At 37.3% G+C, this 27,729-nt stretch overlaps 1 pseudogene; it reads left to right on the forward strand.

Annotated features, from left to right (window-relative positions):
* Window positions 20,927-22,659, forward strand: Gm6655 (predicted gene 6655; annotated as a pseudogene).

Here is a 27,729-nt window from a genome sequence, read left to right on the forward strand (position 1 = left end):
TTCATTTTTTACTTATTCACTTTACATTTCACTCACTGCCTCCACTCAGTCACATCCTGCCACAATCCTTTCCCATTACTCCTCCCCTTTTCCTTTGAACAGATGCAGAAATTCCTGGGTATCCCCCCATCCTGGCACTTCAAGTCTGAAAGGCTAGGTGCTTACTCTCCCACTGAGGCCAGGGAAGGCAGCCCAGTTAGAAGCACATATCCTACATATAGGCAATAGCTTTTTGGGATAGCCTCTGCTCCACTTGTCCTGGACCCATAAATGAGCAAGGTTTAAACCATGGAATTTCACTCTGAAATTTACTAAACTAGAGGACTGATGTAGAGAATTAGTAATTCCTTTTATGTGTGGCTCTTTACATTGGAAACTCAAGTAGAGAACATTTAAGTGTGAAACTATATTAATTGAAGGACCTGGGAGAGAAAGTTACAAAAAAAGTCATGTACCATTACTTGAAATTAATATCTAAAATTACTTTTAGAAAAGTAAATGGCAAAATATATCTCATCTTTCAGGTTCTGCACCACTAATTACTTAGTTAAATTTTGCAAGAAGAGAGGCCTTTGAGAAACTGGAACCAGATGGATGCAGGAGATAAATTGCTCCTTAGAGCTAGAATGACCTTTGGAGATGCAGGTGTGGTCATTTGTTCAGAGCCTGTCTAGATTTCAGTGCAAAAATTTTTCAGCAAATTCTTTTTAAATTCAAGATAAGCATATTCTCTGTCTCTGAGAAATGCGAATGTTTTCCATTTAAAATAATGCAAATTACTTGAATAGAATTTTAGAGACCATACTTGTTTAAAAAAAAGCCATTCTGCTTTGATTAAAATAGCATTTTAAAAATTGTATTGTAAACACCTTTCTAAAAAAATTGAAATCTTGGCAGATAGGTCAGTTGAGTGTCTGGCAGGCTATAGTACCAAAATGCCAGACTCTCTTGGGATAAAAATATGGTAGAAACACAAGCACACTACTTCAGTTAGGTTGCATGTTTGAGCACAGAGCACAGTGTAAGTGGTAATGAATAAGGAATGAAAAGGTCCAGGCAAAACCATCACTTCTTCCTTGTATTAATTCCCAACTTGATTCCCAACCTTTAGAATCTATTCAGTACTTCATATATAAATGCTAATTAACCCTCCTATATTAAACACATGACCTAATATCTGGGTAAAAAAATTATTAAGTTGTGAAGATATAGCTTGTATATCTTAGTACATACATATATATATATATATATATGTATATATATATATATATATATATATATATATATATATACTATCCTATATATACTGAATTATATATAAGTATGTATATATTATTTGCATATATTATAATAAGATATACAATAGATGATATCTTAGCTTTTATATAATTTTAAAACAATTTTGGATAATATTGTATAAAATATAAGTGTCTAAAAATGTATACACTATTTTTGTGATCCTCTGTTGTTGAATGTGATAAATATAGTTTGTCTGAAAACAGTACACTCTAGCAAATATACCACTGTTTATTGATACCAGCAAAACAAATAGTAGATTCTAACATATATTTAAGAGAATATTAGAAAATTGTTAGTTTTATCAAGCATCAACTGAAAAAATTTATTAAGAGAACTCTCAGAGTTCTTTCAAATATTATAAAAATAATTTGCATATTATTTTTCAACATATTTATATATTTTAGCAAAGTCATGTATTCTTTATTTTTGTTTTTTTTTTAGTTTTTTTGTTTGTTTGTTTGTTTGTTTTGTTTTTTTCAAGACAGGGTTTCTCTATGTAGCCCTGGCTGTCCTGGAATTCACTCTGTAGACCAGGTTGGCCTCGAACTCAGAAATCTGCCTGCCTCTGCCTCCCAAGTGCTGGGGGAAAACCATGTATTCTTATGACATATCTTAACAAAGAATAATCAATTCCTTAGTTTATCAGACAGCTTGAAAAAAATCTCAGAGCTCCTTAAGCATCTTGAATGAGAAACAATTGTCAGAAGTCATCTGGTTGGCTTTTAAAATTATTTTACTTGTTCTTTCTGCCTCTGTGCCTGCCTCTGCATCTGCCTCTCCTCTGTTTGGAAGACTTCATAAAACAACATTTCTCTCTCTCTCTCTCTCTCTCTCTCTCTCTCTCTCTCTCTCTCTCTCTCCCTTGCTCCCTCCCTCTCTCCCTCCTTTTCCTTCCTCCCTCTCTCTTTTCCTATTTAATACTAGTGACTCTCAATTTTAGATATAGTAGTTTGTGGCTTACCTTATATGACTTACAGTGTGGATTTTATGAAATTTTAAGTGGAATTGTGTTATCTGTAGAAGACCTACATGCATAGAAAGGACACAAGAGTAGAAGGGCTGGCTGACTGTGAAGAAGAAGAAGGAGTTATCAGAAGTGAGAGATGATCTAGAGAGGAAAATTGGGTTAATATAATTTAAATACATTGTATGTATATATGTGTGAAACTGTCAAAGATAAAACTGTTTTATCAATATAAACTGTGCCTCTGACCTAAACCATTGAACAGAAGTTGCTTATGTACACTTGTTGAAGGGCTTTTCCTAGCTCAGTTATAACCACTAGTCTGCAGATGAAGCACAGAGTAAGGGTAAGCACAGAGTAACTATCTTCCTCTATATGGCTCCCACCTTATTCCTCCTGTTTCCACTCCCACCAAACCCAGACACTATTGTAGATGCCAACAAGTGCTTGCTGACAGGAGTCTGATACAGCTGTCTCCTGAGAGGCTCTGCTAGTGCCTAACAAATACAGAGGTGGATGCTCTCAGTCAACCATTGGACTGATCTCCGGGTCCCCAATGGAGGAGTCAGAGAAAGGACTGAAGGAGCTGAAGGGGTTTGAAACCCATTAGGAAGAACAACAATATCAATAAGCCAGACACCCTGGAGCTTCCAGGGACTAAACCACCAACCAAAGAGTACATATGGAGTGACCCATGGATCCAGCTGCATATGTAGCAGAGGATGGCATTGTCTGGCATCAATAACAGGAGAGGCTGTTGGTCCTATGAAGGCTCAATTCCTCAGTGTAGGGAAATGCCAGGGTGATGAGGTGAAAGTGGGTGTGTGGGAAGGGGAGCACCCTCATAGAAGCAGAGGGAGGGTGATTGGATAGGGGGTTTACAGAGGGTAAACCTGGAAAGGGGATAACATTTGAAATGTAAATATATAAAATATCCAATAAAAAAGAATGCCAGTCTGGGATGCATGAGACCCTGTTTCAAAACAAAAGAAATCCCAGGACATTATTAAGTATATGTTTAAACTAACATGTAATAATTATACATATTTAATTTTGAGCATATTTTAAATTTGTAGTTTGTACTTTTTTCACCTGTACCTATACCCTCTTTACCTGTTTATTTCTGATATTGTCTTTCTTGGATTCCACCAGTAATTACTGCACATCATTCTACTCTAAGGAAGAGAGTGACTTACTTATTTGGTTTCCTTCTTCCCTGAGTGTTTTTTCTGTCCATTAGTTTTTGATTTGTGGCCACTGGTAGCTTTAGTTGTGTTAACATATCTAGGACTGTGTTCTAATTATATTTTAGTGCAAGGAGAAAAATGCCAGATACCTGACCTATTTCTATGCATAAGATCCTACTCTTGTGTTGCTATGCTAATGACCTGTCCCTTTGGAGTTGAAATTTGGAAATAAAGTAAATAACAAACACTATATTACTACAACTTTCAATTAAAGACTTGTATCTATGAAGTTTATATGGTGAAGTTTCCAAATTAATTTTGTTAGAGAAAAAAAGGATCCTTATATGATATTTAGACCTACTGACTCATTGGACTTACAATACCAGAAACTCATACCAATACTCATCTGAGTATCCACTTTGAATATGGACAAGGGCAGAAGTTAATACCTGCCATTTATCATCAGAAGTTAGAAACCTGATGTACTCCAGTTGACTAAAGTGAAAGGTAAGAAAACAAAAAAATATTCAGAGAAATCTGAGCAGTGAGTTATATAACAGAAAATTATTTTGGACTAAGGATAGCTTATTTCAGACCACTTAATATTTAATGAGATAGAGTAACATTACAAATGTTACATACATACATAGTAAAAACACTACAAATAACAAACATTACATAGTAAAACACGTTAGAAATACAGTACATCAAGCTTATTCCTAGGATGAAAGTGGTAGTACACCACTGTGTAAGCTTAGAAATACAGACTTTGTCTTTCTGTGACTAGTCTGTGGAGCTGACTCTTGAGTTAAGTGATGCAATTTAAAAAATAAAGAATTCAAGCTTAATAATAATCATTTGGCATTCTCTTTCATTTACCGTTATTATATTTAACTCTTTTTCTTCTTGCTTTCATGTGTAGATGCACATCAACCACTCTCTACAAAATTACTGAGTGAAGTGAAGCAGAATATCCCAGGATTTGAGGAAGGAGCGTGAAGAATCGTTTGTGAATCAGGTAATCACTTGCTTTTAAGTCTGAAAGTCTGACTGGTTATGTATTTTGAAAAAGAATTTTTTAAAAGAATTCAGATGATCTGGTTCTTTATGCTTTACATACTTTATACACATGTATATTATACATCTATGCATAGAATTGCTACATGCGTGTACACAGAACTCTATCAATAGTGCCACTATTTCCTTCAGCTACAGTGAATTTTAAGGTTTTACCTTTATGCTCTTTAACCTATAAATATCTGAAGTATTTATTTTACATACATTTACAGTTATAGTCATTATGCTATGTGCTTCAGCTATTGACAATTTGGAATTTAGAAAATAAAATAGATAAAGAAACAAAGCTCACTGTATTTATAAGCATTATTGCTCATGTTTTTTTTTTTCATTTCTATGATCCAAGGATCTTTGTTTTATTAATTTCTTTCTATGTGAAGAACTTTCCCATCATTATCTTTAGAATAAGTGCAACAAGTTATGACCCAATATTTGCTCATTGCTCACTCTCCTTCTTTCTCCCTATCAAATGATGTTTATAATCACTGTGCAGGAAGGATATTGTTACTGCATGCACAGTTCTGCACTTACCTTTGATATTGTTGTTGTTTTCAACATTTGAAAAAAATATTATGTCAATTTCTTCTGTGTTCTGTGGTATCTGATTTAAAATCTCATGCCATTTGAGATGTTTTTCCCTGGGGATAAAGTGTCATTTCTCTCTTCTCATTTCTTTCAAATCTGTTTCTTTGATTATATTTCCAGAAGTCTGGCTATGATGTCTTCATATGCAATTCAGTAGGCTTATTCCTTTGGGGCTTTAGACATTTTTATTGAAGAATATTTATGATCACCACTTCAGAATCTTGTCAGATTATTTTAACAACTGTGCCAATGTGTTGTTGGAATCTTCTGATTGCTTTTGGTCATTTTAACAACTGTGCCAATGTGTTGTTGGAATCTTCTGATTGCTTTTGGTCATTTTAGCAACTGTACCAATGTGTTCTTGGTTTCTTCGAATTGCTTTCATTTATTTTAACTGAACCGCTGGTGAAAGGCTTTTTGACTGAGCCTGGACGTTTGAGCATTTAATGTAAAACTTGGGCCTTTTAAATTTTGAATTTCAATAGGCTTCCATGATAATGTTACAGGAAAAAAATGGGAAATGCTTCATTCCTGCAGTAGCCTAGATTCAGCCTTTGTTGGGCCAGGGTTTGTTCATGGACTCCTTATTATTGCTTGGTGGTAGCAATTACAATGGCCATTTAGTCCTTTCATTTCCTTCTTTGGCAGGTGGAGGAGAGTCAGTAAGTTACTGTTTCCACTCAGCCTCCAGGATCACTGAAGTATTCTTCCAATAGCTCCCTCATTATTAGGCCTCCCAAGACTTTATTCCAATTGGAGGAAATGATTGTGCTCCATTACAGCACACAAGCATCAAAGTTTAAGGCTCCCACTGAGCAATTGGCATGGGTGAATCCATGAAGTTTTTCCATGCTGTCTGACGAGCATGAATTCTTTTCTCATTAAGTTTTCTTTCTTTTTTATTATTAGATACTTTCTTCATTTACATTTCAAGTGCTATTCCCAAAGTTCCCTATACCCTCCCCCCACCTTGTTTCCCAACCTACCCACTCCTGCTTCCTGGCCCTGGCATTCCCCTGTACTGGGGCATATGATCTTCACAAGACCAAGGGCCTCTCCTTGCATAGATGGATGGCCAACCAGGCCATCCTCTGCTACATATGCAACTAGAGACACAGCTCTGGGATGGGGGTGGGGTACTGGTTAGTTCATATTGTTGTTCCTCCTATAGGGTTGCAGACCCCTTAGCTCCTTGGGTACTTTCTCTAGCTCCTTCATTAGGGGCCCTGTGTTCCATCCAATAGATGATTGTGAGCATCCACTTTTGTGTTTGCCAGGCCCTAGCATAGCCTCACAAGAGACAGCTATATCAGGGTCCTGTCAGCAAAAATCTTTTTGGCATATTCAATAGCGTCTGGATTTGGTGGTTTTATATGGGATGGATCCCCAGGTGGGGCAGTCTCTGGATGGTCCTTCCTTCTGTCTCAGCTCCTAACTTTGTCTCTGTAACTCCTTCCACGGGTATTTTGTTCCCCATTCTAAGAAGGAACGAAGTATCCACACTTTGGTCTTCCTTGTTCTTGAGATTCATGTGTTTTGCAAATTTTATCTTGGGTATTCTAAGTTTGCTTTAATGAATGGTTTCTTTCATGGTATCTCTGCTTAAAAGACATGATTTTGGGATTTACGTAATGTGTATCTTTTTTTCTTCACCTGATAATATTTGAAAGTGCCAAGTTATCATATCTGCTTTAGATCATATTATGAAAACCAACCAACCAACAAACAAACATGCAAAAACAAAAGAAAAGTCCAAACCCAAGGGCATTCTTGCCTCATTGCTTGCTGACTCCCTATACCTTCAGTTGATTTTCCTTCTTCCACATCGGTAAGACACTTCTTAGTATTGGTTTATATATTATAATTTGATTTTTATTGTTTGCAGTATGAGTAAATGAATTGATTACATGTTTCCTATGTTTCTAGCAGAAGGAATTTCTTTCAGTACATTTGTTAGATCATGCTGTAATTAGCCCTATAGAATTGCTCAGTAGTTACATAATAAATAATTGTCTTAGAGTTTCCATTGCTGAGAAGAGACACCATGACCAAGGCAACTCTTATAAGGACAACATTTAATTGGGACTGACTTACAGGTTCAGAGGTTTAGTCCATTATCATTAAGGTGGGAATATGGCAGTATCCAGGCAGGCATGGTAAAGGAGGAGCTGAGATTTCTACATCTGAAGGCAGCTAGGAGAAGACTGACTTCTAGACAGCTAGAACCAGGGCCTTAAAGCCCACACTGACAGTGACACACTTCCCACAAAAGGCCACACCTACTCCAACAAGTCCAGCCCTCAGAAAAGTGCCACTCTCTGGGCCAAGCATATTCAAACCAACACAAGAATCAATATAGAGAAAAATAATTATATTAACAATACTTATTTAGTTTTATTAAAACTCTTAGATCTATAATTCCATTATTATGCAGCCTTTTGGGGGACAATAAAAACCCCTCATGAATGGAGGTGAGGTATCATCTTTTTTAAGTGGGTTGTATGATTGTCTATATGTTTGTACATCCCTCAAATTTATTGCTTGAAACCTTAAACTTTAATGGGGAAACACTGGGAAATGAGACTTGTGAAGATAAAGAGCACAGGAAGGTCCATGAAAGTGAACCAGCTTTCAACGAGGTAACAGAAAAATTAAGACTTCTTTGATACAAGAAGCAGAGCTGCACCAAACAGCAAATTTAATAAGACCTTGCTCTTCACAGGACCCATCCTGAGAATAAGAAGGAACAAAGGTTTGTTGTTTAAGTCACCCAACCATCAACATTCTGGTGTAGTAACCTGACCTAACTCCACAGTCTTTCTCTTTTGAGAACTGGCCATCATTTATTCAGTGGTGAACCCCATTAGAAAATATTTTATGTAATGGAGTCCAACTTTTGACAAAAAATTTATCTGATTATGGAAATTGTTGGTTACATTCTTTTATTTTATGGTGGCTGACCTAGTTTACTTGGTTTGACTGTTTGGTTTTTTTTGTTTTTGTTTGTTTTGTTTTTTGGCTACAGTCTTTTATGTATAAGTATTTAGGATTTTGGGTGACAATAATTTCTGTGTTTGTAACCCTTATAACTTCAAATTATTCATTCTCATAAGAAAACCCAAATATATACTGAGTCCTACTTATTCATTCTGTTTCCCTCAATGATAACTCTTTATATTACTGAGTATCAAAATCATAAAAACAGGCATATATACATATACTTGATTTATAGTCCATTAAAATTATTTATCACTATAAACTTACTGTGTATATGTGCTTATATGTATTCATTGTGTGTGTTGTCCTAATTTTACTCAATATATAAGTCTGTGTAACCATTACTCAATCATCATGATATAGAACTATTCAATAACTCAAAAGTAATAATCCTCAAGATATTTCTTAGTAATCACAGTTATCTTTCTTGTATCTTGCTTTTGTCATGTGTAAAGTTGTACCATTTTGAGCATGTTATCAAAATAATGAGAAGACAAATTACAGATTGGAAGAAAATAATTAAAGAGTTACTTCTGAGAATAGGTCACTGCCAAAGGTATAAAACTAGTACATTCAACTCAACAACAAGAAAAAAAAACCTAATTCACAAATAGGCCTTTAATAGATATTCCATAAAAGATCTACAAGTAGAAAACAAAGACATGCCAAGAGCCTATACATCATTAGCATAATGCAAAATTAATTTAATCCAGCACTTGGGAGGCAGAGGCAGGCAGATTTCTGAGTTCAAGGCCAGCCTGGTCTACAGAGTGAGTTCCAGGACAGGAGGGCTATACAGAGAAACCCTGTCTCGAGAAAAAAAAAAAAGAAAAAAGAAGAATAACAAAAATCTAGAACACTTAACAAAGGCTAGTAAGAATGTTCAGCAACAGGGATTCTATGTGTGTGTGGTCCTATGTGTGCTTGCATCACATGTGTGCAAATGCACATAAAGGCCAGAGGCTGTTCTCAAGTATTGTACTGAAGAACCTGTTCAGACTTATTTTTTCATTTTTCCATTTTTATTAGGTATTTTCTTCATTTACATTTCAAATGATATCCCGAAAGTCCCCTATACCCTCTCCCCTGCAGTGATTCCCTACCCACTTACTCCCACTTCTTGGCCCTGGCGTTCCCCTGTACTGGGGCATATAAAGTTTGCAAGACCAAGAGGCCTCTCTTCTAAATGATGGCCAACTAGGTCATCTTCTGTTACATATGCTGCTAGAGACACGAGCTCTGGGGGTACTGGTTAGTTCATATTATTGTTCTACCTATAGGGTTGCAGACCCCTTCAGCTCTTTGGGAACTTTCTCTAGCTCCTCTATTGAAGGCCCTGTGTTCCATCCAATAGCTGACTGTGAGCACCCACTTCAGTGTTTGCCAGGCACTGGCCTAGCCTCAGAAGAGACAGCTATATCAGGGTCCTTTCAGCAAAATCTTGCTGGCGTATGCAATACTGTCTGTGTTTGGATGCTGATTATGGGATGGATCCCTGGTTGCAGCAGTCTCTACATGGACCATCCTTTCGCCTCAGCTCCAAACTGTGTCTCTGTAACTCCTTCCATGGGTGTTTTGTTCCCAATTCTAAGAAGGGGCAAAGTGTCCACACTTTGGTCTTCATTCTTCTTGAGTTTCATGTGTTTTGCAAATTGTATATTGGGTATTCTAAGTTTCTGGGCTAATATCCACTTATCAGTGAGTACATATCATGGGAGTTCTTTTGTGATTGGGTTACCTCACTCAGGATGATACTCTCCAGATCCATCCATTTGCCTAGGAATTTCATAAATTCATTGTTTTTAATAGGTGAGTAGTAGATTCCACCTCATACCAGTCAGAATGGCTAAGATTAAAAATTCATGTGACAGCAGATGATGGTGGGGATGTGGAGAAAGAGGAGCACTCCTCCATTGCTGGTGGGATTGCAAGCTTATACAACCACTCTGGAAATCAGTCTGGCGGTTCCTCAGAAAATTGGATATAGTACTACCGGAGGATCCAGCAATATCTCTCCTCAGCATATATCCAGAAGATGTTCCAACTAGTAATAAGAACACATGCTGCACTATGTTCATAGCAGCCTTATTTATAATAGCCAGAAGCTGGAAAGAACCCAGATGTTCCTCAACAGAAGAATGGATACAGAACATGTGGTACATTTACACAATGGAGTACTACTCAGCTATTTTTTGCGAAAAGGTTTCTGATTGGTGGGTAGTTCATCCAGTAAGCTATACTATGTGACTAGCTGGTCCCCAGAGATCAGCCTGATTCTGCCTCTCTAGAAATGGAATTACAAGCACATTCACCATATTAGACTTTTTTATTTACGTGGATTCTGGGGATCAGCTGTCAGTCCTCATGCTGATCTCACAATTACCTTTCTAAGAGACATCTGGAATCCTTAGCAACAGTCTAATTGGATAAGGCACACTCAGTGGAAGAGAACTCCTGATTGCCAGCATCTCTCAGTGCCTGGCCTCTTTCCCATTGTCCATGGGACCAATGTCTGCATCACCCCAAATTTTTCTTATTGTGCTAACCCTTCCTCCGTTTTTCCAGTTCATAAGTATGCTCGTGATCGCATTGGTATCACATAGATATTTCATCAATTCTCCTCAAGAACAAATTCATAATTGCCTACATAAGTTGAATTTTTTTTTGTATTTTGTTACAGCAAATAATGTGTACAGGTTGTGAGAGTTAGAACATTGTTTTATCTTTGATTAGTTTACCTATTTTTGACTTATCAAGACATACTAATCTTGCAAACAGAAAAGGAACTCAAATGTATTTATAAAATGGTTCTTTAAAAATTATTTAACTTTTTTCCACCAATCATTTCAAATTCTACAAACAGCGAAAGCAGGGCCAACACAATGTGATTTCTTAAAAGGATTAAAAATTATGAAGAAAGTTCAACTCAAACATCAGAAACATTTTCTAGTCAAAGGATAGGAGCAATAATGTTCAATATTTTTATCAATATTTTTGTGTTTGCGAGTGGGCTAGAGGACATGGTGTGTGTGTGTGTGTGTGTGTGTGTGTGTGTGTGTGTGTGTGTTGTATGTGGGTATGTGGCTATTTGTGCTTTATCCCTTTGAGACAGTCTCGTGGAATCTGGAACTAGGTTGGTTGCCAGCAAGCTCAGGTACTCCTCCATGCCGCACGTTTCTAGAGTTAGTATGACCACACCTGGCCTTATTTCATGTGGCTGTTGGTGATTTAAATCCAATTCTTCATCATTACCTAGCAAGTACTCTTAACTGCTGACTCATCCCCCCAGGCCTGCTATTTGTAGTTGTAAACACTGTAATTACTTTCTTGAGAAACCCACACAGGTTATAACAGTTTTTCTGCTTGTAAAACATAGGCTATTTTTTTGGTGGTAAAGGTTTTATTCACAATTTTCCTCATACCATATTCTCCTTTAGAAGTATGACTTAGTATAGTCAATTAGGACTATAATGAACTAAATATTACACAGAATAAGATTTTCCTCTTCATTTGCTTTAATTTATTCTAGTTGTAAATGCTATTGTCTTGCTTAACCATAAGCTAAATCTCATGCTTGCATCAATTTCTACAGTTTGAAACTAGATGTGAGTTGCTATACAATTATAAAATTTATGAGTACCATTTAACTATCATTTAAAAACTATTACATCTTAGAAAATGATATACATGATCCCATTAAAACCCTCTTTATGAAATTTTCAAGGTAGATAATGAGTTTACAACTTCCTAAAGGAAATACTGCATCAAATGCTTATTTTATTTAATGAAAAGTTTATGCTACAATATTGAACTCTTTGCCTCCTAAGTAAAACCCATGCAGCTCCATTTTAAAAGGTTCTACATTTTGAATTGAGAGCAAAACAATTTTTATAACTTGTCCCCATTAATATTCATTCAAATATTGTTACTCTAATCATACATACATATACTTCTTATGTGTATCTGAAACATTATTCTCAAGAAGTTTCAGAGGGAATACTCAACTAGCACCCTGAAGGGAGCCTCTTGATATTCATTTCATCTCCTGTCCTTCAACCCAATTGTATATTAGATTTGTGTCAATTTTAGTAATTAAATTCACAGAAATTTTCTATAATGATATGCAAATCATATTATATATGTCATTATATATGTGTATACGTATATATATGTATACATATATATAAATATTTTATGGACCCTTCTACCATATATCTCTTCCTTCCTATTACAAGTTAGGGAATGTTATTTCATGATAACAAGAACAATATTACAGGAGTAGGACCCAGGATCACATTGCCTTTGGTTCCTAGTACTGAGGATTTGTAGGCGTGTGGGGCTGCTGTGATGGGTTGCTGTCTCACAGTTTGTGTATTTCTTGTTTCTGTTTTGCTTAACTGTTGGGGATGGATCAGTTCTCCTGTCTCTGCTTTCCTTTTCTCACTTTGAACATTTGTTTTATTTCACATAATTCCCCTGGGGGGTGGTTTTTTTTTCTTCTGGAATTGTGTTTCCTACTTATATTTAGAGGAAGGTGGATATGTTAGCAGATGCAACAATGTAACAGCAGCAGGAGACAAGCAGTAGGAGGCTCTGTGTATTCATAAGAATCAAACAGTTGAGGCTTGTCTTCTACAGCTTCAGGTGATGATTGGTACCATGCAGTGGTAAAGATATGTGTGTGTGTGTGTGTGTGTGTGTGTGTATCAGGCTTAGGGTTACTTTTTTCTTTCTGGTGAATATTTCCTTGTTTCAGGTTCTATTTCCTGATCTGCTCCTCACCTCAGCACGTAAACACTCATGTTTAAGCATGCCTTACCCAGACTGTGTCTTTCCCATAGCATTGGCCATGGAAGTCCTTTGCTGTCAGCTATTGCTTCATCTTCACTAAGCATCAAAGTCAACATGGATTCTCTGAATGAAGAAATGCCAATCTTGGCTTAGTTCTGTTTTCTTCAGGTGTTTTTCTTCTGTGAATATATCTGTTGTGTTTTTATCTTTTCTTCATCTAGACACAGAGATACAGCATTTAATTTGATGTCTTGCCCAGAATTCTTCACAAAGGGACATTTCAAAGACTACCTGAGTCATGACTAGATATTGACTTGGTCCTTCCATCACATAAAGGTGTTCAAAAATAAATACCTAGAGTTCTACTTGGTTTCTGAGTAGAGAGACATGAGTTTGATCTAAGTGCTATAAAGTTAAGTTTGGGAGGTGAACAGAAGCCAAATCTCACAGAGCTTGGGTGCAAAGAGCAGGGAAAAGTTTCGCAGATGCCCTTTGTGTATCTTGAGAGGGATTTCTCAGCTTCTGTTCCCACAGCGCTGGGATCTAGAAAGAACAGGAATCTGAAAAACAACATTGTCCTCTGACATAAGATTTCATGACGTTCCTATTCCCTAAAAGCATATTTTTGTGACAAAATCCCTAGATATACTTTTAAGTCTCCTTTCTATGACAGTGACCCAAGGAGTCCTTCTTGGTTGTGTCATGAGAACCTTCTGGGGCCTGATTTGTTCACAAGGTAGTAAACACTGTGTTAAGGATGAAAAACACATCAGCTTTCTTTTGTTATGGTTATTGGACCTGTTTTTCAATTTCAAATGGAAATTATGCCACAGACTAAAATGAATTTAAAAGTATGAAAAACTGCACGGAAAAATGCATTATGTTAATCTGCTTTAGAGCCACTTATAATTAGACCTTTGCTCATCTGCAGCTTGCTTTGATGAAAATGTACATTAAAGAATAAATGTGATGAATTAATTATGAAACAGCACACATTTTATTATCATAAAACCAAAAATATTATTCACAGATCCACGCACTTAAAAGATTATTTTCTGTTCAAAAACAGGTTGTGATATTTTTTTACTTTATCCCCAACACATGAAGGTATTTATGTCTGTTACAGCTTTACAATGAGAAAAATTTAAACAACCTCCAATCCAGTGACTTTTGTTTTTATCCTATCGGGGAATGTAAGTCACAAGGAAAAGCAACATTCCAAAAATACAATTGACAGGTAAGACCAGAGAGTAAGCTGACATTTTATATGAGAAGCAGAACGTTTTGTGAATGAAACTGCTAATAACATGTAGGAGGTAATTTTGACAAAATGACTAAGAGCTTAATGGGAAGCAGGCGTGGGCAACTGTAAGGTCTATAGTGTACGACATTTTATAATATTGGAGGTGGAACAGTTGTGTTGGTCTGGTTTCTTAAGGACCATAGTGATGATAGAGTATGTACCTGAAACTAAACATGAAAGAAATTTAATAGGAAAGTTTTTGAAATGAATATGAGTCTGGGTAGTGCTCCTGAAAAAAAAAATGAGTTAGTTTCTATTTTAAAGGCTCCAGTTGGGTAAGACAATGATAAACTCTAATTCTAAAGGTTAAGGTATAAGAAAATATAGGGCCACTGATGAAAATCCTAGTACCAAAGAATAGAAAACTCTAATAGCTATCTAATGTACAAAGACAAGAGAAAATAAAGACTTCCCTCCTGGAGAAGAGTTTTCTGAAATACAAACATACATGAAGGTGGTCTGAAAGGGAGCTTTGATTAATGAAGGAGATGGAGCCCTAACTGGGTATCTCTTGTCACCAAGCAAAGCTTCTGGTTCTGAGAATAGGTTACATTCTATCAATTTGTTGTCTTAAGGGGCTATTGCCAAGTCTATTGTTTGCCCTCCACTAATTGAATAGAAGACCCTATATCTGAAGGCAACTCCTGCTCAATTTACTCTGAATGATACCCAGAAATAAACAAACATCAGTCAAACAAACCCTTTGATCTCTAATGATAACCTATCTGCAAGATACGTTAGTACAATATTGGCACAAACCTGTGGGAGTAGCCAACTATATCTGACTTGATTTAAGGCCCTGAAGTGATTTCAATAAAAATGGCCCCTATAGTTCTATCAGAAGTGGCACTATTAGCAAGTGTGGCCATGTGGAAGTAGGTGTGGTCTTATTGGAGGAAGTGTGTTATTGCGGGTGGGTTTGAAGTTTTAGAACCTCAAGCAAGGTCTAGTGTTTCACTTATTTTCTGCTCCCCGCTGATTGATCCAGATTTAGAACTCTCAGCTACTTCTCCAATGCCATGTCTGCCTACATGCCACGGTGCTTCTTCCCCCAGTAATGGATACTATAAGGCAGTTCCAATGAAATGTTTTCCTTTATAAAAGTTGCCATGGCCATAGGACCTCTTTGTAGCAATAGAAACCCTGACTGAGACAGGCCCACTTCAGAAAATGTAACCAGTAATGTGATGCTGCTTAGGTGGCCAAGAAGCTGAGGTTAAGTAGGCCATGAACCTGTGAGAAAACCAAGTACTACTGGTTTTGATAAAGGAACATACAGTACCTAACTGACATTCTACTATCTCATAAATTAGTCTTACTTAGCTATGACCAGAGAAACTTCCTCCCATAGTAGATGGGAAGAAATATAGAGACTGACAGACAGACAAAATACAGAATATGAGGGACACTCAACTCTGAAATGGGATATCTCCCTCAGGGCTCAGGGAAGCCTGCAGAAGAGGAGATGGAAAAATTATAAGTGCCAGAAGGGATGGAGAATAGTAAGGAAACAAGGCTTTCTGAACACAGCAGGACTGATGCACATATAAACTCACAGAGACTGGTGACAGCATGCATAGAGCCCGCACAGGTCAGGGCCTGATGGGTCCCAGCACTGAGCAGAGAAATGAACACAAACCACATCTCTAACTGAGAAACCATATCCAACTGATTACCGATCACAAATGAAAAATTGATTTTCTCCAGTGGAACCTCGCTGAGTTTACAAACCATTTTAAAAGCCAGGCCCCATGCCTGGTAGTAGACGCTTAGCACCAAATGAACTCAGTGGCATTTTTAAAGGTTCTTTGTCTCATAGTCTCTCATATGCTTTGTCAGGGCTGATTTTGTTTTCAACCTTACAGATGCTTTGCATACATATTACAGTTTACAGACTTGTGTTTTTGAAGGATTTCGGAGAATGTGTCTCTGTGTGTATGTGTTTCTCAAGCTTATTCGTTGGTTCTTTTTCTTTTTCTTTTTTGTTGTTTGTTTTTTTGTTGTTGGTGTTTTTTGATGTTGTTTTTTGCTTGTTTTGACCTAGTCTGTTTTGTTTTTTATTTGTGTATAATTTCATTTCATTATTCTTTTTGAGATGCCAATTTGTATTTTAATGACAGAGATAGAAAAGGTTTGGATTTTGCTGAGTAAGAAATTGGGGAGGATCTGAAAGGAGTTGGGAAAGGCCAAACCATTATCATTATATATTGTATTAAAAATTATTTTCAATCAGTTATATAGTTTCCTTTTAAAATCTATTCTGACTAATGCTGCTTTGAAAGTTGTATATCTCTGGTTTCTATTTAGTTGTTAACTAGTATAACCACTCTATCTGATGTCTGTAGAGTCAGATATTATTACCAATAATTAAAATAGGTATGCCATTTATTTTGAATTACTCAATTAACTCTGCACCATTTATTACATTGAAATTATTTGTAGAATTTATATATCAAAGTCAGATTTGATCCTAGATTTGCTAGTATCCTAATCAGAAAACATATATGTAGGCTGTTAATTTCTTCAAAAAATTTTTACTTAAAATTTATGAAACATCTTTATGATATAGCCTAAGATTAATTAATAACCCTATTTATTTATTTATATTAAATTATTTTATTTCATCACATTCCAAATGTTGCCATTCTTCCTAGTCTCTGCTCCTAGAGTTCTTTACCCCCTCTCTCCTCCCCTTTGCCTCTAAGATTGTCCCTTCTCCGTACCTCAACCCCTGACCACCCCAACTCACTCCCACCCCCACCATCATTTGACTCCCTTTCCTGAGGTATCAAGTCTACAGAATTAGGCTCATCCTCTCCCACTGAGGTCAGATAAGGCAAATGTCTGTTACCTATGTGTCAGGGGCCACAGAGCAGCCCATGTATGCTCTGTCGTTGGTGGCTCAGTCTTTAAGGGATTTTAAACTTTTTATTTTTGTGTATTTACTAACTAAAATGCTTTGTAAGACTTAATCAATCCTTTTGTCTTTGTCCCATCTGTTTTGTAAATTGTAAGAAAATGTCAAATTTACGGCTATGATTATAAATATTTTATATACACATTTAATCAGGTTTTATTTAGTGTCAGCATTCTTTTCTTTCTCTCTCTCTCTCTCTCTCTCTCTCTCTCTCTCTCTCTCTCTCTCTCTTTCTTTCTTTCTTTCTTTTTTTTAGGACAGGGTTTCTCTGTGTAGTCCCGGTTGTCCTGGAATTCACTCTGTAGACTAGGCTGGCCTTGAACTCAGAAATCTGCCTGCCTCAGCCTCCTAAATGTTGGGATTAAAGGCATGTGCCACCACTGTCTGGGAAGTGTCAGCCATATTTAATTCATACATCATGTTTATTTTTATTACATTCTTGAGGTCACTTTTACTTGGTGTCTTAAATATCGACCCTTTAACAATGAAATGACCACCTTTTTGATTTTTAACTATCTCACTTTGTTTATTCTATGCTTAGGTGTGTTATATTTTATGCCAGGAAAAATATAAAACAGAGTTATATAAATAATCAACTTCCTCGAGGAGTTTCAAAATTTTAATATATCCTTCTATCTGTAAAATGTATTTTAAAGTTGCTTGTGACATGTTGGAACTCACAAAAAGGCTTCTCAGATATCAACTTTCATTTGGTTTCATTTTAAATTCACCTTTCATGTAAAATTCTGTTTTGTTAGATTTTTATTGCTCTCATTATTTCAGCATGAACAGATAATTCCAGTGGTTTTTTTTTTTTTTTAATTTTGTGTGTGTGCTTTGTTACTGCTGAGCATCCAGTATAGTGTTTATCTTTGCTACTTTCTTTACTGTGATTTTTCTCTTTAGCTTCTCTGACATTTCTTTCTTTAAGACTGATCCCCACTTTGTGGTTTTTGTTTTTGTTTTTGTTTTTTGGTTTTTTTTTTTTTTTTTTTTGAAATTTTTGACTTTTGTATCATTTTCTTTATTTCTAGTTGCTGCCTCTCCCCTCCCGATCACTCCTCCCAAAGTTTCTTATTCTCTTCCCCCTCTTCTTTGCCTCTGAGAGGGTAAGCCTTCCCGGCTTCTCCCCCTCCCTCCTCCCTGGTCACCAGGCCTCCCCCTTCTCTGGGACCTCAACTCTTGAGAGGATTAAGCACACTTTCTCCCCGTGAGTCCAGACCAGGCGGACCTCTGCTATATATGTGTCAGGGGCCTCAGACAGACTTTGTATGCTGCCTGGTTGGTAGCTCAGTCTCTAGGAGCTCCTTGGGGTCTGGGTTAGTTGAGACAGCTGGTCTTCCTATGGGGTAACCCTCCCCTTCAGCTTCTTCCAGTCTTTCCCTAATACCACCATAGAGGTCTCCAACTTCAGTCCAAGGGTGAGTATAAGTATCTGCATCTGTCTCAGTCAGCTGCTGGAAGGCCCCTCTCAGGACAGCCATGCCAGGCTTCCTTCTGTAAGCACAACATAACATCAGTAATATTGTCAGGCCTTGGAGCCTCCTCTTGAGATGGATCCCCAGTTGGGCTGGTCACTGGATCGCCTTTCCTTCAGTCTCTTCTTCATTTTTGTCCTTGCAGTTCTTTCAGACAAGAACAATTCTGGGTCAGAAATTTTGACTGTGGGTTGGTAACCCAGTCCCTTCACTTAAGGTCCTGTCTATCTACTGGAAGTGGACTCTTGGAGTTTCCTCTCTCCAATGTTGGATATTTTGGCTAAGGTCACTCCCTTTCAGTCCTGAGAGTCTCTCACCTCCCAGGTCTCTGTTACTTTCTAGAGGGTCCTCCCACATCCCACACCTCAGGCTGCTTATTTCTATTAATTCCACTGGCACTCTGGACTTCTCTCCATACCCGATCCTGTTCTCCTTTCCCCCTCCCTCTCACTTCTCCTACCCAGGTTCTTCCCTCCCCCTGCCTCCTGTGATTATTTTCTTCCCCCTTATAAGTGGGATAGAAGCTTTCTCACTTGGGCCTCTTGTTAAACTTAGGGTCTGTGGGTTGTATCCTAGGTATTTGGTACATTTTAGCCAATATCTACTTATCAGTGAATACATAATATGTATGTATATATATATATATATATATATATATATATATATATATATATATATATACATACTTTTGGTATTTGCCCAAGAGTATGTCTTTTGAGGTCTGAGTTACATCACTTGGGATGATTTTTTTTCTAGTTCCATCCATTTGCCTGCCAAATTCATGATGTCCTCGTTTTTAGCAGCTGACTAGTATTTCGTTGTGTAAATGAAGAACATTTTCTGTATTGACTTTTCTGTTGAGTGGCATCTGGGTTCTTTCCAGCTTCTGACTATTGCCAATAAGGCTGCTATGAACATAGTGGAGCACATGTCCTTGTGGTATGTTAGGGCATCTTTTGGTATATGCTAAAGAGTAGTATACTTGGATTTTCAGGTAGAACTATTTCCAATTTTTTGACGAACTGCCACACTGATTTTCAGAGTGGTTGTAACAGCTTGCAATCCCACCAGCAATGGAGGAGTGTTCCTCTTTCTTCACATTCTTGCCAGCATGTGCTGTCCCTTGAGTTTTTGATCTTAGTCATTCTGACTGGTGTGAGGTGGAATCTCAGGGTTGTTTTGATTTGCATTTCCCTGATGACTGAGGACTTTGAAGTATTTACAATGTACTTTTCTTTGTGTTTAGTTAAGCTTGCTGTTCAGTGAACTCAAATAATTTTTTTTAGGCTAGATCTTTGTGTTTTCAGATATCATCTTTGGCATTGACTTTCTTCTCTTATAACTTAATTAAAACCATACTGGATCACTTGGAACATTCTTAATAGTATGAACTTTTCTTCTCCCACAAAGATAACCACTTGAAATAATTTCTTTTATGGTCACTAATCATTTGCTATGTGTGAGTTAATCTGTTATGTTGACCATTTAATGAGTTAGTTACTTCACATTCAGGGTCTGTTTTGTAAGAAATAAAAATTATATCTTTGAATTTTTTTATCTTGCCTCATTTAATCTCTCTTTTTTAACATAAATTAATCAACGTATTTATACTAAGGTATCCACAATATAAACATCTAATTTTTTGCTGTTCACTTATTAACTTTCTCATGATCTATACATCGTTTACTTGGCATGTTTAGAATTTTTGTTTATGTACCATACACACACACACACACACACACACACACACACACACACAAACAAATACACACAAACACTCACATTCACACATATCCTAGGAATTATAGTCTAAATACCCTTTTAAAAAACTGAGACCTCAGATTTTGGCTAATGTACACTTATCAGTGAGTACATACTATATATATATATATATATATATATATATATATATATATATATATATATATATATATATACTTGTGGTTTCAGTAAGCAAGAAAACAAGCAAGCTTTATTTTCTTTAAATATTATTGATATCTCTCTTTATCTGTGTGTGTGTGTGTCTTTCTCATCTATCCCTTCTCTGCATTAATATATAAATACAACCTTATGAGTCCAGTTTTGTTGTGTGTATATGGTTTTAGGGATGAGTTGTCTTTTGTGTGTGTGTGTGTGTGTGTGTGTGTCTGTGTCTGTGTGTGTGCACGTGAGGTTGAGCGTGGACGCGTGTGTACACAAGATTACTCCAGTTGTTTCACTTTTACTTATTTTGAAAGTAAAATTTTTGTGACATTATGGATTTTGCCATTATCAAAGATGGACTCTTAAAATTAAATACTATTTTAGGTTTTAAAATGTTTAAAAAATAGAGCTCAGGCAGCAGTGATGGTACGCAGGTGATCAGTTTGCCTGGTGTTCAGTCTGGTAAGCTGTGCCTTCTTTCTAGTAGTCATCCTCTAATGATGATGCCATTGAGTTAAAAGCATCAAATTTCAACAAAGAAGGTATTCAGAGTAATAGTCTGTGGCTTGTAGAATTTTATGCACCATGGAGTGGTCATTACAAGAGGTTAACACCAGAATGGAGGGGGAATAAAAAGCAGCAACTGCTTTGACAGATGTTATTAAAATCTGTGCAGTGGATGCAGAGAAACATCAGTCCCTGGGAGGCCAGTATGTTGTCCAGGGATTTCCTAACGTCAAGATGTTTGGAGCTAACAAAAACAAACCAGGAGATTACCCAGGTGGCAGAACTGGAGAAGCCGTTGTAGATGCCACCTTCAGTGCCTTGAGCCAGCTCGTGAAGGATTAACTCAGTGGGCAGAGTGGTCGGCACAGTTCTGAAAGTCAGGGAAGAGGTGATAGTTCAAGTAAGAAGGACATGGTAGAGCTGACAGATGACACCTTTGTTAATAATGTCCTTGACAGTGAAGACATTTGGATGGTTGAGATTTATGTTCCATGCTGTGGACAATGCCAAAACTTGGAGCCAGAATACGCTGCTGCAGCCTCAGTCAAAAGGAGCAGACAAAGGGAAAAGTGAAACTGGCAGCCATGGATGCCACCGTGAATCAGGTTCTGACCAGCTGATAAGGTATTAAAGGATTCCCTGCAATCAAGATATTTCAGAAAGGCAAGTCTCCTGTGGACTATGATGGAGGATGGACAAGATCTGACATAGATTCATGGGCCTTCTACTTGATAATGCTCCTCCTCCAGAGCTGCTTGACATAATCAACAAAGACATAGCCAAGAAAACATAGGAGGAGCACCGGGTTTGTGTTGTGGCTGTGCCGCCTAACATCCTGGACACTGGAGCTGTAGGTAGAGACTCTTACTTGGAACTTCTGAAACTGGCTGCCAAGTACAAGAAGGAAATGTGGGGGTGGCTGTGGACAGAAGCCGGAGCCCAGTATGAATTGGATGAAGCACTAGGGATTGGAGAGTTTGGGTACCCTGCCATGGCAACCATCAATGCATATAAGATGAAATTTGATCTTCCCCAAAGGGTCTTTCAGTGGACATGGCATTAATGAGTTTCTCAGGGAACAGTCTTTTGGGCGTGGCTCCACAGCACCTGGGAGGGGTGGTTCCTTCCCTACCATCACTGACAGGAAGCCCTGGAATGGCAAGGACGGTGAACTTCCTGTGGAGAACAACACTGACCTCAGTGATGTGGAGTTGATACCCTGGAAAAGGATTAATTGCGAGGGCCACAGCCCAGCCTTTAAATTTCTTTCATTTGGAACAACCAGTTTTCCAGCAGAGAAAGATCTTCCGGTCAGCTGTCTGCTGTTGGCCTTTTCTGAGCAGCACTTGCTGGCCTCTGGAAACTGCCAGCAGTGAACCTCAGCCTCTCAAGAAAACACTGAAGAATTGTATGAGTTTCAGCAGTGAATTGGATTATATTCTCTGGCATACTTTGAAAAAAACTGGGCTATTGAAACATTTTTTTTTCACCCCTGACTGCTGCTTGAATGTTCTCGGGGGCCGTTTCTTCTGTATCGAGTTTTTAAAATATGATTCCGTTGTTTGGATATTAATGGCTTTTCCATTAAAGAATAAAATGATATTTCAGACAATGCTTAAAAATGTGTAAAAAATTAAATTTAGCCTCAAAGTAAATTAACCTTCAAAATATGAGTGAATTAGTTTAAAAAGTAGCTTAAACATCATATTATAATAAATTGCAACACTTATTATAATAAGGAATTTATTGTGTGAATGTTTGGTTTATCATTTTTCTTCAGTGATTTAGTTCACAAATTCATATCATGTATTTGGTTCTTCTTGTAAATATACTGCCTATTTGCTAATATCTTTTATAGGTAATAAAATGAAGATCATGGGATTTATTTCTGTGCCATCATCATTGATAGAGTGATAGAACCATGACATCAACTTGTGCTACATAAAGTACTACATCCACTACATCATATCTAAGGTTCTGATATCAAGGATGCTCTAATTTTTCCATTGATGGATAAGGTTTAGTTTTACAGTGTTGCTGTGATTTTTTGTTTTGTTTTACATATTTTTCTTTCTTGTTTTGGGGGGGACTCCAAGTGTTTTTAAAACATTTTGGAATGAACACACACGAGAGAGAGAGAGAGAGAGAGAGAGAGAGAGAGAGAGAGAGAGAGAGAGACTCATTTTACTCAATCTCAGAGATCTTTTTTGGAAATGGCTTTTTACTCCTGTATTTTGAATTATTACTATTTCTATTTTCCTCTTTATTAATTGCCTTAGTCTATTTGTTGCTGTCATAACACAATATGAGAAGCTAATGCATTTATTTTTTTATTAGGTATTTTCCTCATTTACATTTCCAATGCTATCCCAAAAGTCCCCCATACCCTCCCCTACCCACCCCCCTACCCACACACTCCCACTTTTTGGCCCTGGCATTCCCCTGTACTGGGGCATATAAAGTTTGCAAGTCCAATGGGCCTCTCTTTCCAGTGATGGCCGACTAGGCCATCTTTTGATACATATGCAGCTAGAGTCAAGAGCTCTGGGGTACTGGTTAGTTCATAATGTTGATCCACCTATAAGGTTGTAGATCCCTTTAGCTCCTTGGGTATTTTCTCTAGCTCCTCCATTGTGGGCCCTGTGATCCATCCAATAGCTGACTGTGAGCATCCACTTATGTGTTTGCTAGGCCCCGGATAATGAACAAAATTTTTAACTCGAAATTTTAAAGAGCAGAAAACTCAAGATCAAAATGCCTATCATTGTCCATATCCTCCTTACTACATGCAGAAGGGAGAGGGTAGAAGGGCAGAAGAAGGCACTGACCATGGCTAGTGTAGAGCTTGGATATGTAAATCAAGGTCACCTAAAGCAGATTTGCCCAATGAGAACACCACTTGATAAACCAACAAGGCTGGGGAAATGTGACAAGGCTCTATGCTTAAAGATTTATAGTCAACCAATGACTTCTGAGAGAGGAATACACACCTAAGTCCTGACAGGCTATTCAGTCCCCTGTGGTCAGACTTAAGCACACACACAGGAAAGCAACATCAAAGGACTCAGCAGTATGCATTAGTCTGTACATAAGTATATATGTACATAGTTTATATAAGTAACAAATAATAAAAAAAGAAGTGATAAGCTCAAGAAGGAGTAGGGCAGAGGAAAAGTTAGAGGTAAGAGAAAGGTAGAGATAATATAAATGGAACACCCATATTTGATATTCTGCAAAAATTATTATATCTATTATAAGATCCCAGCTCTCCACACATACTTTCTGAAAGGAACATGAATATTTTAGCCAAAACAGAGCACAGAACTAGCAAATGCACTCTAGGTATCCTAGGAACTTCCATTTTGTTATAATACTTCCAACAATACAAACACAAACATGTCCTCCACACCATGAAGCAATACTTCATGACACTGACTACCTTACATATACTAGTTCCTAAAGTATGCTCATCAGTATTCTTCCGGAGCATTTGTGTTGTAAATCTTATTTTCAAAATATTCCAAGGTACTATGCAATTTCCTCATATTTACTTTCTCATTTACTGCATAGATTTACCAAGCTGATATCATATCTTTCTTGTCCTAGAAAATATATTTCTTAAACTACAATCTAGTTGTACTAACATGGTGATTTTATTATTATTTAAAGTAAGTTAGAAAAATACTTGTACTCAATTTTTTCATACAATGTATTTTTACCATGATATTCCCCCTTCCTCAGCTTTGCCCAGATAGTGCCCATCTTCCTCCTTAATTCCTGGTCTGTTTCTTTTTAGAGAGAGAGAGAGAGAGAGAGAGAGAGAGAGAGAGAGAGAGAGAGAGAGAGAGAACAGTAAAGAAAAGCAAAAATCAAAACAAAGATAAATAAAACAAACACACAAAAATACCGGAAAAAAAAAAAAAACAAAACACAACAAAATCAGACTCAAAACATGTAGTTCATTTTGTATTAGCCAAATACTTTTGGGCATGGGACTTAACCTGAAGTGTGGCTGATATACTCAGTGACACTTCATTGAGGAAAATTGATATTTCCTTTGCTAACAAATACCCATTGCAAATGGCTTCCTGGTGAGGGGTGGGGTTTTTATCCATTCTTCCTTCCTTTAGGTAGGATTTTATATCCATTTTTCTTTCTCTGGAATTTTGTCTGTTTTGAACCTGTTCAATTTTTGTGCAGGTTGCCACAGTCTCTGTGAGTTCATATGTACACTAGTACTGCTGTGTCTGTTAGAATCTGATTTCTTGGAGTCATTCACCACTCCTGGTTCCTAAAATCTTTTTGTCTCCAAATCTGCATATATCCATGAACCTTGAATGGCGATATTTCGATAAAGTCATCTCATTTGGGGCTGAGTTCTTCAGTTATTCATTCTTTGCACATTATCTTGTTGTGGATTTCCTTGTTAATTTTCATCTAAGCAAGAAGGAAGTTGTTTGATAAAGGCCGAGTGATGCACTGATCTATGGGAATAATGATATGTCTTTAGGAGTCACTTGATTTTTCTTTTCCTAGAATAACAGTAGTAAAATTTCCCACTGAACTGTGACCTATCAAATCATAGGTTCCTGCAACTTTAACATTGTTAAGTATAAGTTTCAGCTCATGGTGAGGGGCATTAAATCTAATTTGCTGCTGGTAAAGAGATAGGAGCTAGAATTTATCAAAATATTTTAATGATCAGTTTAAATTACTACCATGCTAAAAATATATTCAACTTATCTTAAAACATGCTTATTGATCTAGAGGTCCTTGTTAGTGACACTGTATCATAAAATAAGGTAGATTATCACCTTGGGTGGGGAGAGACACTCATTTCTGTCCATAGTCCTCTACTGAAGTACACACATTTGCATGCACACATACAAATACACTTACACTCAAAAGAACTCATTTATGAATATCTCTCTCAGAGAATATAAAGGGGGCTAGGGACTGCATGTTTGAAAATCACTGCTTTAATAAGTCAAAATGGGGATTTGCTCACTGAAGCAATTTCTTTTCTTTTCAGGGACAAAATAGCCAAAAAGAAAAAAAAATCAGGCTGAGAAATAAGGAAGTCTGTGGCAATAAATACATATAAGTACATACATATAGATGTGTCAATGAATACATTTTAAAACATTATTTCAAAATAAAATCAATTTATCAGTGTTGAAATGGCCCTATGTTTAGCCTTCATTAATTTCTTCAAGGACCCAGGAGTACAACTGCAGTACTGAGCTCTAGAGAGGCAGTATCCAAAAATTATGTTTTAGAGAACTTAGTGCTGTTCAAACTTCCAGCCAGTCCTTAATAGTTTGAAATATAATGGATTTTAGGTTTCTGTTTTCCTAATTTTGCATGAATTAAAATATGTTTGCAACTTTCAGACTACTTACAAACTCTTTTAGCATGCAAAGTCTCATACTGTGAATCTAAACTCTAATTTGAATTGCTTGATTATGGTAAAATTTTCTAATTACTGTTCTAAAATCTCTCTGTTTCCCTGCTCGCCCTCTCTGTCTCTTTGTCTGTCTCTGTTTCTCCACCTCCACCCCCACCCATGTTTGTGTATTTACATGCATTGTAAATTTTAAAAACTATGGTGTGCACACTTGCAGGCACATGGATATGTGCATGTGTATAAAAGCCAGAGGTAGATGTCCCCCATTCCTCTACAATTCTCTTCCATACTTTTTGAGATAGTGTCTCCTGTTGAGGCTGGAACTCATGAATTTGACTAGGCTAATAGCCCAAAGAGCTTCCATTTCTCTCTGTCTTACCTTCAGTGCTGATCACAAACATGCCACAGTGCCTGATAATATGTAGGTTTGAGGGATCTCACAGAGCAGCCGAGTCTCCATACTGTGAGAGGCCATGGAAGGCCATTGGTGACAGTGCAGCCTTAGTTGCAATTGACGGCCCAGGACTGAAGGGGTCATGCAGTGTTTTGGAGATGCCAGTACCATGAGATGACCACCAAGAGTAGCAGAAGTGGAGTACAGGCATCTGGAGCCTAGAGGGTGACGAGTGTGCTACAAAAGACATGGCTGGAGAAGTGACCCAAGCCCTTGGAGGAGCCCAGAAGATTGTGAGTTGGAGCCCACACATTGGATGGTTGGACAACTGTGTCCTGATATTTTTCCCTCTTGAAGGAAGTGTTTTTTTTTTTTTTTAGCAAAGCTCACAGTTAAGAGACTTTTTGATTGTAAAAAGATTTTGGATTTTAAAAGAGATGGATATTTTAAGAATTTGTAAAGACTGTGGGACTTTTATAGTTATTTAGATCTTGGGGATGAATATGAAACTAAGGGTTGAGGCTTATCAGTGATGTGTTTGTGTGTCAAGCTGACAAGGGGTCAATTGTACTGGCTAGTTTTGTATCAACTTGACACACCTGGAGTTATCACAGAGAAAGGAGCTTCAGTTGAGGAAATGCCTCCATGAGATCCAACTGAAGGCATTTTCTCCATTAGTGATCAAGGGGGAAAGGCCCCTTGTGGCTGGGACCATCTCTGGGCTGGTAGTCTTGGTTCTATAAGAGAGCAGGCTGAGCAAGTCAGGGGAAGCAAGCCAGTAAAGAACATCCCTCCATGGCCTCTGCATAAGCTCCTGCTTTCTGACCTGCTTGAGTTCCAGTCCTGACTTCCTTGGTGATGAACAGCAGTATGGAAGTGTAAGCTGAATAAACCCTTTCC

This window comes from Mus musculus, chromosome 6 (genome assembly GCF_000001635.26).
Source record: "Mus musculus strain C57BL/6J chromosome 6, GRCm38.p6 C57BL/6J".
Taxonomy (NCBI): Eukaryota; Metazoa; Chordata; class Mammalia; order Rodentia; family Muridae; genus Mus; species Mus musculus.